This window comes from Carcharodon carcharias, chromosome 14, assembly GCF_017639515.1.
Source record: "Carcharodon carcharias isolate sCarCar2 chromosome 14, sCarCar2.pri, whole genome shotgun sequence".
In the NCBI taxonomy this organism is placed as follows: domain Eukaryota; kingdom Metazoa; phylum Chordata; class Chondrichthyes; order Lamniformes; family Lamnidae; genus Carcharodon; species Carcharodon carcharias.
The window spans coordinates 43,418,044-43,431,736 of record NC_054480.1 but is presented as its reverse complement, the minus strand read 5'-3'; positions in this window follow the sequence as shown (position 1 = coordinate 43,431,736).

Genomic DNA, 13,693 nt, shown 5'->3' with positions numbered 1-13,693 from the left:
TCTCTTCATTAGTGTTATTGCTCTCTCTCCTTCACCTGGAGCTGCTGTGGCTGGACAAGTGTCTTTTGGGTGCCTGAAAATCGAAAAGCAGAAGGGGAAGATTGGGATGAGAGAAGCAGGGGTTGGGTTGGAAAGCGATAAGTCCATGGTCACACGATCAGTATTTTGCTAATCATGTCAGAGAACAGGATGAGGTGAAACTGGGACATCTTCGATGTTGCCAGTGACACCAGGGTCTACTGCAGCTAGCCCCTGTGCAGAGAGTCATCTCCCACATAGGTCTGCTAGAGAGAGGGGAGAATGTCAGTGATTATCAGGAACTGTGTTTGTGTGATGTGTCTGGCATGGCTGAATAGCTGGAGATAGCTGGAGTTAGGTAGCTCAATGAGTTATGGGCGGTGTGGGACAGTGTGGCGGTGGGCACATTGAGCAGCGTGAGAGGTTGGTTGAGCAGCGTGAGAGGTTGGTGGAGCAGTGGGCAGGAAATGTCATGTGAAAATGTAGTCATTGACCTTCCCCATCTGCGTGAGATTACTAAGACTTCTTGAGGCATTGCTGCCAGGTCCTCAGGGTCAGACTCTGAATTAACTTCCCTAGCCACCTGCAACAATCACTTAAAGGGTGATCCTTAAGGGCCTCCTGGTGCCCTGCAAAATCCTGACATCTCTCCTCCTGTCCACCTTTACCACTAATGCTTCCAGTGTCAATATTGGTCTTCCAGCGCAAAGAGTTGTCCCCAACCAAGTATTGCAGACTGGCACATTCCAAAGTCCAGGACTATGTGCTGAGGGATACACTAAAGCTTGGGGCAGCAGCCGCAAAGGTGCAATGGGGAAAGGTCACTGTCTAAGACCTTTCTGCCACAATGCACCGAAGGGCTGGGAACTGTTGAGAGCCCCTCGGGCTGTACAGCTCAAAATGAGTGCCTTCATTGAATACTAATTGTATTATAATTGTACTGAAGCACCTCAGAGTGCAACATGATGTATGTTGATAACTCCAATACCATTGTCTGATTGTCTGCATTGATCAGATTGAAATGATTGTAATATTCATTGATTGTATTGATGGATCTTATGTCCATGTGTAAAAGTTGAATCTGATTGTACTTTTGTGTTGGTGATTTTGAAATGTTTTGGAATGTTCCTTCAGATATTTTATGAATAAAGTATATTTTGCAAAAAAAAAGTCATATTCATGACCTGAACCCGCTCCCTGGTTCTGGTGCTCCACTTCTTCCAGATTGCAGCATTAGTATTCAGCAGCAGCCTCCTGTAATTCAGTGCAGTCAACCTTTGAGAAGGAAGAAGAACAGGAGGCAGGCAGCACCAGGTGTTTTCAGTGCTTAGCTCCCTTCTGAGAGTAAAGGCAGCATGGCAGATGTTATCTCTACGCTACAATGAAGTAAGAGAGGAAACAGCAGCAACTGGAATTACACAGGGAGGTTGCAAATCGCAACACTTGCACCCAAATCATGATACGATTCAATTTTTAGTTCAAAATACCTTCTAAATATGGAGTTTGGATTCTTTTGAACTAGGCTCATTTAGAATTTTTGCCTGTTTATGCATCTGTGAAGCACCTTGGGATACTTTTCCATGTTAAAGGTGCTATATAAATCCAAGTGTTGTCCTACTCAGGGCCAAGGAAGATAGACTCTACAGCACTTATGACTGGGAGAAAGTGGTCTGAGCAGGCACTTAAAGTGAAACCAAGGCCTTGACCACATATCACAGCAATCCCTGTGGACTTCATCATCTTTAGAAGCAGTACAAACCTCTAAACACATATACTAAATCAGAAACAGCCAGTAGAAATCAAAGCAATAACTAACTTCAAAGTTTTCAATAAATTGCCCTGGTAGGTATCCTTCCTTTTGCTGAATGCACATTCAACTATACGAGGTTAAGAAAATATTAGCTGGACAGCTCAGGACAAAAATGGTGCCATTAGTGTTAAATCTGTCTTACAATGTACTACTCTGCATCCTTCCAGCACACAATCCCTGTGCCTGATAACGACTTGCCCAAAAGGATGTCTGATGCGACCGACACCAAAGTGTGCCTGCATGGCACGGCTGCCATTTTGGTTACAAAACAGCATCCATAGCACCAAACACTGGGGAGATACACATCAAATCAAGTCTGGAAATGACAAAAACATGACTATAGATTTCAGCAGCACAATGGGTGAGTTGAGGGTAGAGTTGTGCTATGCAATGGAGGTGGCAATAGAGAGAATTTGAGATTGGAACTCCAAGAGGTGCTTGATTCTTTACCACCAGAATTGGTCAGAATAGCAAAAGAAAATTTGGACAGTGAGACTTATTGCTGCTTCAGTTGGCTTTCTGCTAAGTAGGCATACAACATTTGGTAATTTTGTATTCCAGGTATTATATAAAATTAATAACAAAATTCGGCACTAAAAATGTTCTGTGAATTTTACTATTGGGATTTTCAAAACCCCATGCTGTTTGAGTTTGTTCACTTGCAATATGCTTTTTTTTATTCATTCACAGGATGTGGGCTTCACTGCCTGGGCCAGCATTCCTAATTGCCCTTGAGAAGGCAGTGGTGAGCTGCCGTCATGTGCTGTAGGTACAACCACAGTGCTGTTTGGAAGGGGGTTCCAGGATTTTGACCCAGCAATAGCGAAGGAACGGCAACATAGTTCCAAGTCAGAATGGTGTGTGGCTTGGAGGGAAACTTGCCGGTGATGGTGTTCCCATATCTGCTGCCCTGGTCATTCTGGGTGGTGGAAGTTGTGGGTTTGGAAGGTGCTGTTGAAAGTGCCTTACTGAGTTGTGCAGTGCATCTTGTAGATGGTATACACTACAGCCAGTATGCGTCAGTGGTGGAGGGGATGGATGTTGAAGGTGGTGGATGGGGTGCCTATCAGCGGGCTGCTTTGTCCTGTATGGTATTGAGCTTTTTGAGTGTTGTTGAAGCTGCACTCATCCAGCCAAGTGGAGAGTATTCCATCACACTCCTGACTTGTGCCTTGTAAATGGTGGACAGGCTTTGGGGAGTCAGCAAGTGAGTTACTTTCCGCAGAATTCCCAGCCTCTGAACTGCTCTTGTGGCCACAGTATTTATGTGGTTGGTCCAGTTCAGTTTCTGGTCAATGGTAACTCTCAGGATGTTGATAGTGGGGGATTCAGCAATGGTAATGCCATTGAATGTCAATGGGAGATGGTTGGATTCTCTCATGTTGTAGATAGTCATTGCAAGGCACTTCTCTGGCGCAAATGTTACTTGTAACTCATCACCCCAAACCTGAACATTACCCAGGTTTTACTGCAAATGGGCACGGACTACTTCAGCGTCTGAGGAGTCGCGAATGATGCTGAACATTGTGCAAATATCAGTGAACATCCCCACTTCTGACCTTATGATGGAGGGAAGGTCATTGAGGAAGTCACTGAAGATGGTTGGGCCTGGGACATTACTCTGAGGAACTCCTGCAGTGATGTCTGGGACAGAGCTGATTGACCTCCAACAACTACAATCATCTTCCTTTGTGCTAGGTATGACTCCAACCAGTGGAGAGTTTTCCCCATGATTTCCCTTGACTCTAGTTTTGCTAGGACACCTTGACACTTGGGCAAATGCTGCCTTGATGTCAAGGGTAGTCACTCTCACCTCACCTCTGGAGTTCAACTCTTTAGTGCATGTTTGACTAAGGCTATAATAATGTCAGGAAATGAACTCAAACTGAGCATCAGTGAGTAGGTTATTGCTGAGTAAGTTGATGGCACTTTCCATCAGTTTGCTGATGACTGAGAGTAAACATATGGGCGGTAATTGGCTAGGTTGGATTTGTCCTGCTTTTTGTAGACAGGACGTACGTGGACAGGTTTCTACTTAGCTGATAGAAGCCATTGTTGTAATTGTACTGGAACAGCTTGGCAAAGTCCATAGCTAGTCCTGGAGCCCAAGTTTTCAGTACTGTTGCTGGGCACACAGCCTTTGCAGTATCCAGTGCCTTAAGCCATTTCTTGATATCACGTTAAGTGAATCGAATGGCTGAAGACTGGTATCTATGATGCTGGGGACCTCAGGAGTAGGCTGAGATGGATCATCCACTCAACATTTCTGGCTGAAAATTGTTGCAAATGCTTCAACCTTGTCTTTAGCACTGATCATTGAGGATGGAGATATTTGTGGAGTCTCTTCCTCCAGGTAGTTGTTTAATTGTCCACCACCAATCTCAACTGGATGTGGCAGGACTGCAGAGTTTAGGTCTGATCAGTTGGTTGTGGGACCACTTAGGTCTGCTTTCACTGCTTGGCAACCAAGTAACCCTGTGTTGTAGCTTCACCATGTTGGCACCTCCTGCACTCTTCATTGAGCCAGTGTTGATCCCCTGAGCTCTGAAGAAGGGTCATACAGACTTGAAATGTTAACTCTGTTTCTTTCTCCGCAGAGGTTTCCAGACCTGCTGAGTTTTTCCAGCATTTTCTGTTCTTATTCTTGATCCCCCAGCTTGATGGTAATGTTGGAATGGGGATATGCCGGACATGAGGTTATGGATTGTGGTTGTATACAATTCTTCTACTGCCGATGGCCCACAGTGCCTCATGGATGCTCAGCTTTGAGTTGCTAGATCTGTTTGAGATCTGCCCTATTTAGCGCACAGCATGATGGAGACTATCCTCCATGTGAAAACAGGACTTTGTCTCCACTAGGACTGTGCAGTGGTCATTCCTACTAATACTGTAATGGACAGAGGCATCAGTGACAGGTAGATTGGTGAGGACGTGGTCAAGTAGGTTTTTCCCTCTTGTTTGTTCCCTCACCATCTGCCGCAGACCCAGTCTAGCAGCTGCGTCCTTTAGGACTCAGCCTCTAGTCAGTTGTCAGCAATTCTTGGTAATGGACGTTGAAGTCCCCCACCCAGAGTACATTCTGTGCCCTTGCCACCCTCAGTGCTTCCTCCAAGTGGTGTTCAACATGGAGGAGCACTGATTCATCAGCTGAGGGGGGAGTGCGTGTGCAGTGCAATAGGTGGTAATCAGCAGAAGATTTCCTTGCCCGAACACATGTCTCCAGAACAATAGCTGGGTCTCTGGATTACAAGTCTGGCAACATTACCACTATGCCACCTCCCCTTTATGGGGATGGGGTTGTAGTTTTGACATTTTCTAAATTGAAATAGTGCATATACACTTCCAAATCTGTTGCCCACCTGTGTGTCAGTAAGCAACCTTGTATTATGTAGCTAGGTTGGCTTATCATCATTTTATGTATGGTCTTTTAAAAATGGGAAAAATGCCAAGGCCTTCCATTGTACCATACACTTGAATGCAGGTCCTGTGGGTAAATTATATTGTTGTGTATTTTTAACTTGGTGACTCCCGCCATTTTGTGCATCAGTTACTGGGTCACATATGTAGTACACACAGCCTTGTGGCTGACATGCTGCACTACTGTCCTCCAGAGAGGAAGTCCAGGACTGCCAAACATGGAGACCTTCCTTGCACACTAAGCATTTTGTAGCTCCTGCAGCTGTTGCCCACAGACTCCATTTCCTGCCCCCACAGATGTATTATCTTCAGTTTTGCCAGCCACTTAAGTTTCCCTCATGCTGCCTTTTGAAAAATCTGAAAGTAGCTTTAAAATATTTATAGCCTTTCAAAATGCTAAAACAGTTATTTTTTCACAATATGTAATGAGTGTCTAGTGTGGAGCTCATTTTGGATTCTTAGAGTGATGCCCATAGGAAATCCTGCAAGGTCACTTTGGTGGGATTTCAGTGAGCAGCTGAGTTCACTTTACTCTAATCTTTTTACATTAATACCAGGAACAGATAATTTACCCTTGAACTTCTTTGGATTTCATCAGCTCGGTTAGAGGTTCTGCTTGACGCATTTTTCAGAGAGGTTTTGTAATTTCAGTCCTAGTTTATAATTTGCCATTTTAGCCTTTTTAAAGTGCTGAGGTTGACATTCCACTCAGAACATTTAACACCTAAAAGTTAAAGTGTTAACTGTATTCATAAACGGGGTGTGTGAACTGAGATAATTGTGGAAAGTAAATGAAAACATAAGCCTGGATTTTCACCATCCTCCCTCCATTGTGGCAAAAATGGCAGGAGTGCCTGAAAATCGTAAGTCCCACCCCTGAACACGACATTCGCCATTTTCGGAGGGGTGGGGATATGGGTAGTTTGCATTTCATGCATGCACAGTTCATGGAGGCAGCTTGCCGTATAATTCATCTGTTGCCTCCACTGAAGTCGGATTTTCGTATCCCAGGAGAGTGAAATCCAAAGTGTGCAGAGTAGACCTGGTAAGAGCAGGTCTGAATTTTGTGCATTTCTTTGGATAATCAGTGTATCCTTTTGGTGAGGTAACGTACCCCTTTGGATCTGGTCTTGGGACACCTTTGTGGGAGGTCAGGTGGTCTTTGGGGAGGTTAGATGCCGTTTGTGGGAGGTAAGGTGTCTCCTTGGAATTGTTAAAAGTAGGCACGAAAGTGCCTCAAAAGTGCATAAATCCATTAACTGTCAAACACATTTTAACTGCCAATAGACCAATCAAAAACACTACAAAAACTGTCAAGAGGAAATGATAGGAGTGTCAAGAGAAACTATCAAAAGCAGCTGTCAAAGAGGTTGCTGTCAAGCTGTGATGGCATTTAAAAGTCCTGCCCTTTAAAACTTTGAAAAAAAAATGTCTGGAGTGTTAAACAAATCATTTCTTACAATTTCACTCTGTCTGTTGACATAAGCCTGAAGGTTTCCATTACTGGATTACTGCTACATGTTTGATTTCACAACCATCCATTATTACAGTAGGGCGCCTGCCATTTCAGTTTCATTGAAAGCCACAAGTGGTAAGAGACTCTATGAAATGGGACTATGAATTCCGCTGATTGTTATAAGAAATTGTGCACTTGAACAAAATGTTTGTTGTTATAAGGCTTTATGTAGTTGAAGGAATGTAAATATAGTAAAAAAATTATGAATGGGAGTAGTTTTTTTCAATATAGTGAAGTCAGCAACAGACACCTAGAACTTTATCTTCTAGTACTTTATTTTATTCCCTCTCAGCATGGGTCCTGAGGTCTGCCCATGGTGGATACTGGGTGATTTGGCATGTTAAGTGTAAGGGTAAAGAGTAGTGTGTGGGGACATGGTTTGGCATGAGTTGGCATAGGAGTTATAAATGGCCATGGAGTAGGTACAGGTGCTTTGGTTGGCATGGAGGAAATGAGATGTTATGGGTTGTATGCAGGGCATGAGGTGGCATGGGTTAGCATGGATGGGGCATAGGGAGTGTGTGGGAGGTGGGGGGTGGTGGTGTAAGGGCTGGAGGGATATTTTATGTTTTATTCATTTTAAAATTTTTGGACACAGTGCTGGAGCCCTGAGACAGGCCTTCCGCCCAGCCCACCTCCACACCTGGCATCCTCCTCACTACTTCAGGGGCCCACGCCTGCCTCCCCTGGACTGAAAATCTAACTTCCGGCAGCCATTTTTAAAAGTTGGGTTCAAGGAACTGGGAATTTGCCTGACTCTGTGCACCTGACTCATGGACGAAAATCCAGGCCATATATATTGCAAAACTAGGCTGAACGATGAAAATTGACCTGAATGTTTGAAGTAAAAGCCATTATTATTATAGGGTGATATTTAAATAACTCAATTCTTGAGCTGAATATGATACATTTTCCAGTGCTTTTACTGCAGGTTTTGCTGAGAATCTGCTTGTGATATTTTGACATTATGTGTAACATCAGGCTTCTAAGTCAGAAGGTCTTGGGTTCAAATCCCACTACAGGGACTTGAGCATAAAAGCTAAGCTGACACTCTAATGTAGTAGTGAGGCATTGCTGCTTATCTTTTGTGAAATATTAAACCAATGGACTTGCACCCATAAAAAAAACTGAGCTTAAAATGCTCAAACATGTTGGAAATGAATTTCTGCCTGTGTTCTGCTGCTCTTCTATTATAACTTTAGTGGATGACAGGGGAACCCTGGAAAAGCAGGCATAATTGGTGTACAGACCGCTTTTCCAGAGTTTCCACTATTCCTCTGCTGAAGTTATGGCGGACTATCAGGAAAACATCCATGGGAATTTATTCTATTTTGTCCATATACTAGCATAAGGTGATAAAATTAGCAAAAAACATTATCTCATTAATTTGTTTGGATTCAACAAAGGTCCCAGAAGCAGCAGGACAGTCAAAGTTTCTTTCTTTATTATAAATTGGAGTATACTTCACATTATTCTATGACCAATAAAAAGTTTGTATCCAAAGTTTCAATAGCTTTCAGGTAAATGTGAGGTGATTCTGACATAAGGGACAAGAATTTGGGTATAACTGATATTCTGTTCCGAACACCCCTGTAAATTCCATTAGACGTGTTTAATAATGACAGAAGGTGTGTTTATCCCCAAAGCGATGTATACCTGCAAATGCCAGAATAATGAAGGCAAAAGCTGCTGTCCCAAAAATTACACCATTTACATCAGGATTACAGCTGGCTTATGTTATGCTTATTTAAAAAAAACAAGGTAAGTGACTTGTCAAACCAGGAAACAGTAAACCCGCACACACTGAATGCCCACAAACCTTGTATGAAATATAAGTTTTGGTCGAAGTGATTCGAGAAGCCTTTGCTATGGAAGAAAGTATTTTGCAAACTGCCTTTCAGCAATTTTGGCAAATCTTGTTAGTTCTGATCCTTCTGACCTGGAGCCCTTACTATGGGATTCCGTAGGAGATTTTGAAGTATTTTTTCTCATGAAGGCAGTGCAGGAACAGGTAGAAGGGGAGATGAGAGAGACACACAGTAGGCTACACCAAAGGAGAAAAAGACCAGACAGGAGGTGCTGCTTAGCTACAATCTACAGACTGCTGTCTTAGTGAGGTCTCAGAAGAAACTTGCTTAAAAAGATAACAGTCCAATAAGGAGACATTGAACAAATTTTATTTTCTGTTGCATAATGACCTCTAAATTTCCTGTCAAATGACACAAAATTGACTCATCAATGCAAGCGGAAACGTTGGTATATTTGTGAAAGCGATCATTCGCTTTTTGACGTGATTATTGGTGTTCATTCATTAGCAGTAAAAAGCGTTACATATGAATTAGGAGCAGGAGTAGGCCACTCAGCCCTGTGAGACTGATTCACCATTCAATACGATGATGGCTCATCTGAATATAACCTCAACCCCACATTCCTGCCAACCCCCGATAACCTTTCACCCCCTTGTTAATCAAGAATCTAACTAGCTCTGCCTTAAAAATATTCAAAGCCTCTGCTTCCACTGCCTTTTGAGGAAGAGAGATCCAAAGACTCAACCCTCTGAGAGAAAAAAATTCTCCTCATCTCTGTCTTAAATGAGCAACTCCTTATTTTTAAACAGTGACGCCTAGTTCTAGATTCTTCCACAAGAGGAAACATCCTCTCCACATCCACTCTGTAAAGACCTCTCAGGATCTTAAATGTTTCAATTAAGTCACCTCTTACTCTTCTAAATTCCAGTATATACAAGCCTAGCCTGTCCAACAATCTTCAGCGAGAAGTCCCGACTGGATGATCCATCTTGGCCTCCTCTGGGGGTCCCCAGCATCACAGATGCCAGTTTCCAGCCAATTCAACTGGATAGTGCAAAGGCTATAGGCCCTGACAACATTCCGGCAAGAACACTGAAGACTTGTGCTCCAGAAATTTCCACAGCCCTAGCCAAGCTGATCCATTACAGCTGCAACACTGGCATTTACCTGGCTACGTGGAAAATTGCCCAGGTATGTTCTTTACACAAAAAGCAGGACAAATCCAAACCATCCAATTACTGCCCCATCAGCCTACACTCGATCATCAGTAAAGTAATGGAAGGGGTCATCAACAGCGCTATCAAGCGGCACTTGCTTGGCAATAACTTGTTCATTTATGCCCAGTTTGGGTTCCACTAGGGCCACTCAGCTCCTGACCTCATTACAGCCTTGGTTCCATCATGGACAAAAGAGCAAAACACCCAAGGTGAGAGTGACTGCTCTTGACATCAAGGCTGCATTTGACTGAGGGTGGCATCAAGGAACCCTAGCGAAACTGGAGTCAATGGGAACCGGGGGAAAGCTCTCCACTGGTGAGGTTCACACTTAGCATAAAGGAAGATGGTTGTGGCTGTTGGAAATCAGTCAACTCAGCTCCAGGACATTACTGCATGAGTTCCTCAGGGTAGTGACCTGGGCCCAACCATCTTCAGCTGCTCCATCAATGACCTTCCTTCCATCACAAGGTCAGAAGTGGGCATGTTCGCTGATGATTGCACAATGTGCAGCACCATTCGCGACCCCTCAGAAACTGAAGCAGCCCATGTTCAAATGCAGCAAGACCAGGACAATATCCAGGCTTGGGCTGACAAATGGCAAGTAACATTCATGCCACACAAGTGCCAGGCAATAACCATCTCCAACAAGAGAGGATCTAACCATCGTCCCTTGATGTTCAATGGCATTACCAGTACTGAATCTTCCACTATCAACATCTTGGGGGTTACCATTGACCAGAAACTGAACTGGACTAACCATATAAATACTGTGACTACAAGAGCAGGTCAGAGGCTAGGAATCCTGCGGCAAGTAACTCACCTCCTGACTCCTCAAAGCCTGTCCACCATCTACATAGCACAACTTAAGAGTGTGATGGAATAATCTCCACTTGCCTGGATGAGTGCAGCTCCACAATACTCAAGAAGCTTGACATTGTCCAGGACAAAGCATCCCACTTAGTTGGCAACACACACACAAACATTCACGCTCTCCACCACCAACACACAGTAACAGCAGTGTGTACCATATCCAAGATGCACTGCATGAATTCACCAAGGCTCCTTAGACAGCACCTTCCAAACTCACAACCACTACCATTCAGAAGGACAATGGCAACAGATAGATGGGAACACCACCACCTGGAAGTCCCCCTCCAAGCCACTTATCATTCTGACTTGGAAATATATCATCGTTCCCTCACTGCCGCTGGGTCAAAATCTTGGAACTCCCTCCCTAACTGCACTGTGGGTTTACTCACACCACATGGACTGCAGCAATTCAAGAAGGCAGATCACCACCACCTTCTCAAGGGCAATTAGAGATGGGCAATAAATGCTGGCCCAGCCAATGAAGCCCATATCCCATGACTGAGAAAAAAAAACCTTTCCTCATAAGACAACCCACCCATTCCTGGTACTAGTCTGGTAAACCTTCTCTGAGCTGCTTCTAATGCATTTACATCTTAATATAAACAAGTAGACCAGTGCTGTACACAATACTCCAGATGTGGTCTCACCAACGCATTGTACAACTGAGGCATAACCTCCCTACTTCTGTAATCAATTCCTCTCACAACAAATAATACATTCTATTAGCTTTCCAAATTAATTGTTGTATCTGCATACTAACCTTTTATGATTCATGCACTAAGACACTCAGATCCCTTTGAATCTCAGACCTCTGCAATATCTCACCATTTAGATAATAAGCTTCTTTTTTATTCTTCCCGCCAAAATGAATGATTTCACATTTGCCCACATTATACTCCATTTTCCAGATCTTCGTCCACTCATTTAACCTATGTCACTTTGTAGCCTCTTCACGCCCTCTTCACAATTTACTTTCCGACCTATCTTTATGTCGTCAGCAAATTTAGCAACCATTCCTTCGGTCCCTTCATCCAGGTCGTTTATATAAATTGTAAAGAGTTGAGGCCCCAGCATTGATCCCCTTGGCACACCACATGTCACATCCTGCCAACCAGAAAAAGATCCAATTATGCCAACTCTCTGCTTCCTGTTAGCTAACCAATCTTCTGTCCATGCCATTATGTTACCCCTTGAGCTTTTATTTTCTGCAACAACCTTGATGTGACACTTGGCTTCTGGAAATCTAAGTACAGTACATTCACTAGCTCCTCTTTACCCACAGTACATGCCACTCCTTCATAGAACTCTAATAAATTGGTTAAACATTATTTCCCTTTTACAAAAACATGTTGACTCTGCCTGATTGCCTTGAATTTTTCTAAGTGCCCTGCTTTCATATCTTTAATAATAGCTTCCAACATTTTCCCTATGATAGATGTTAGGCTAATGGGCCTGTAGTTTCCTGCTTTCTGTCTCTCTCCCCTTTTGAATAAAGGAGTTACATTTGCTATTTTCCAATCTAATGGAAGCTTCCCCAAACCTAGGGAATTTTGGAAAATTGAACCCAATGCATCACCTATCTCACTAGCCACTTCTTTCAAAACCTTAGGTGAACTCTATCCAGACCTGGGGATTTGTCAGCCCACAGTCCCAACAATTTGCTCAAACCACTTCCCTGGTGATTGTAATTTTCCTGAGTTCCTCCCTCCTTTCCATTTCCTGATTTACAGCTATTACTGCACTGTAAATCCTCTTTAATGAAGACTGAAGCAAAATACTTGTTTAATTCATCCACCATCTCCCTACTTTCCATTATCAATTCCCCAGATGCATTTTCTATAAGACCAACACTTACTTTGTTAACTCTTTTCTTATTTAAATATCCATCTTTATATTACTAGCTAGCTTTCTCTCATACTCTGATTTTTCTCTCCTTATTAATCTTTTTGTCATTCTTTGCTGTTCTTTATATTCTTCCCAATCTTTTGACCTGCCACCCATCTATGCACAATTATATGCTTTTTCTTTAAGTTTGATCCTGTCTTTAACTTCCTTAGTTAGCCATGCATGGTGGGCCCTGCCCTTGGAATTTTTCTTTCTCATTGGAATGTATCTGTTTTGTGTATTCTGAAACATCCCTTTAAATATCTGCCACTGAACCTCCATTGACCTATCCCTTAAACTCATTTGCCAGTTCGCTTTAGCTAGCTCCGCTTTTATGTCCTCATAATTGCCCTTATTTAAGTTTAAAATGCTAATTTTGGAAGCACTTGTTTTTCTCTCAAAATGAATGTAAAATTCAATCATATTACGAGTGCTGCTACCTAGGGGTGCTTTCACTGTAAAGATATCAATTCATCCTATTTTGTTGCTCAATACCAGGTCTAGTATAGCCTGCTCTCTGGTTAGCTCTGGAATGTGCTGTTCTAAGAAACTATCCCGAAAACATTCTATGAATTCCTCAAATATGTTTGCCCATCTGATTTTTCCAGTTTATGTGTAGATTAAAATCCCCCATGATTATGGCTGTACCTTCCTGGCAAGCTCCCATTATGTCTTTTTTTATATTCTGTCCCACTGTGTAGTTACAATTAGGGGGCCTATACGCCACTCCTACAAGTGACTTCTTGCCCTTATCATTCCTTATCTCAACCCAAATCACTTCTACATCCTGGTTTCCTGAACTTAGGTCATCCCTCTCTAATGTGCTAATACCATCATTAATTAACAGAGCCACCCCTCCACTTTTTTGTAACTTTCTGTCCTTCCTAAATGTCAAGTACCCTTCAATATTCAGTTCCCAATCTATATCATCCTATAGCCATGTCTCTGTAATGGCTAAAACAAAAACAGAATTACCTGGAAAAACTCAGCAGGTCTGGCAGCATCGGCGGAGAAGAAAAGAGTTGACGTTTCGAGTCCTCATGACCCTTCAACAGAACTCTGTAATGGCTATCAGATTATACTTATTTATTTCTATTTGCACTGTCAGTTCAGTTGTTTTATTTTGAACGCTATGTGTGTTTAAATACAGAGC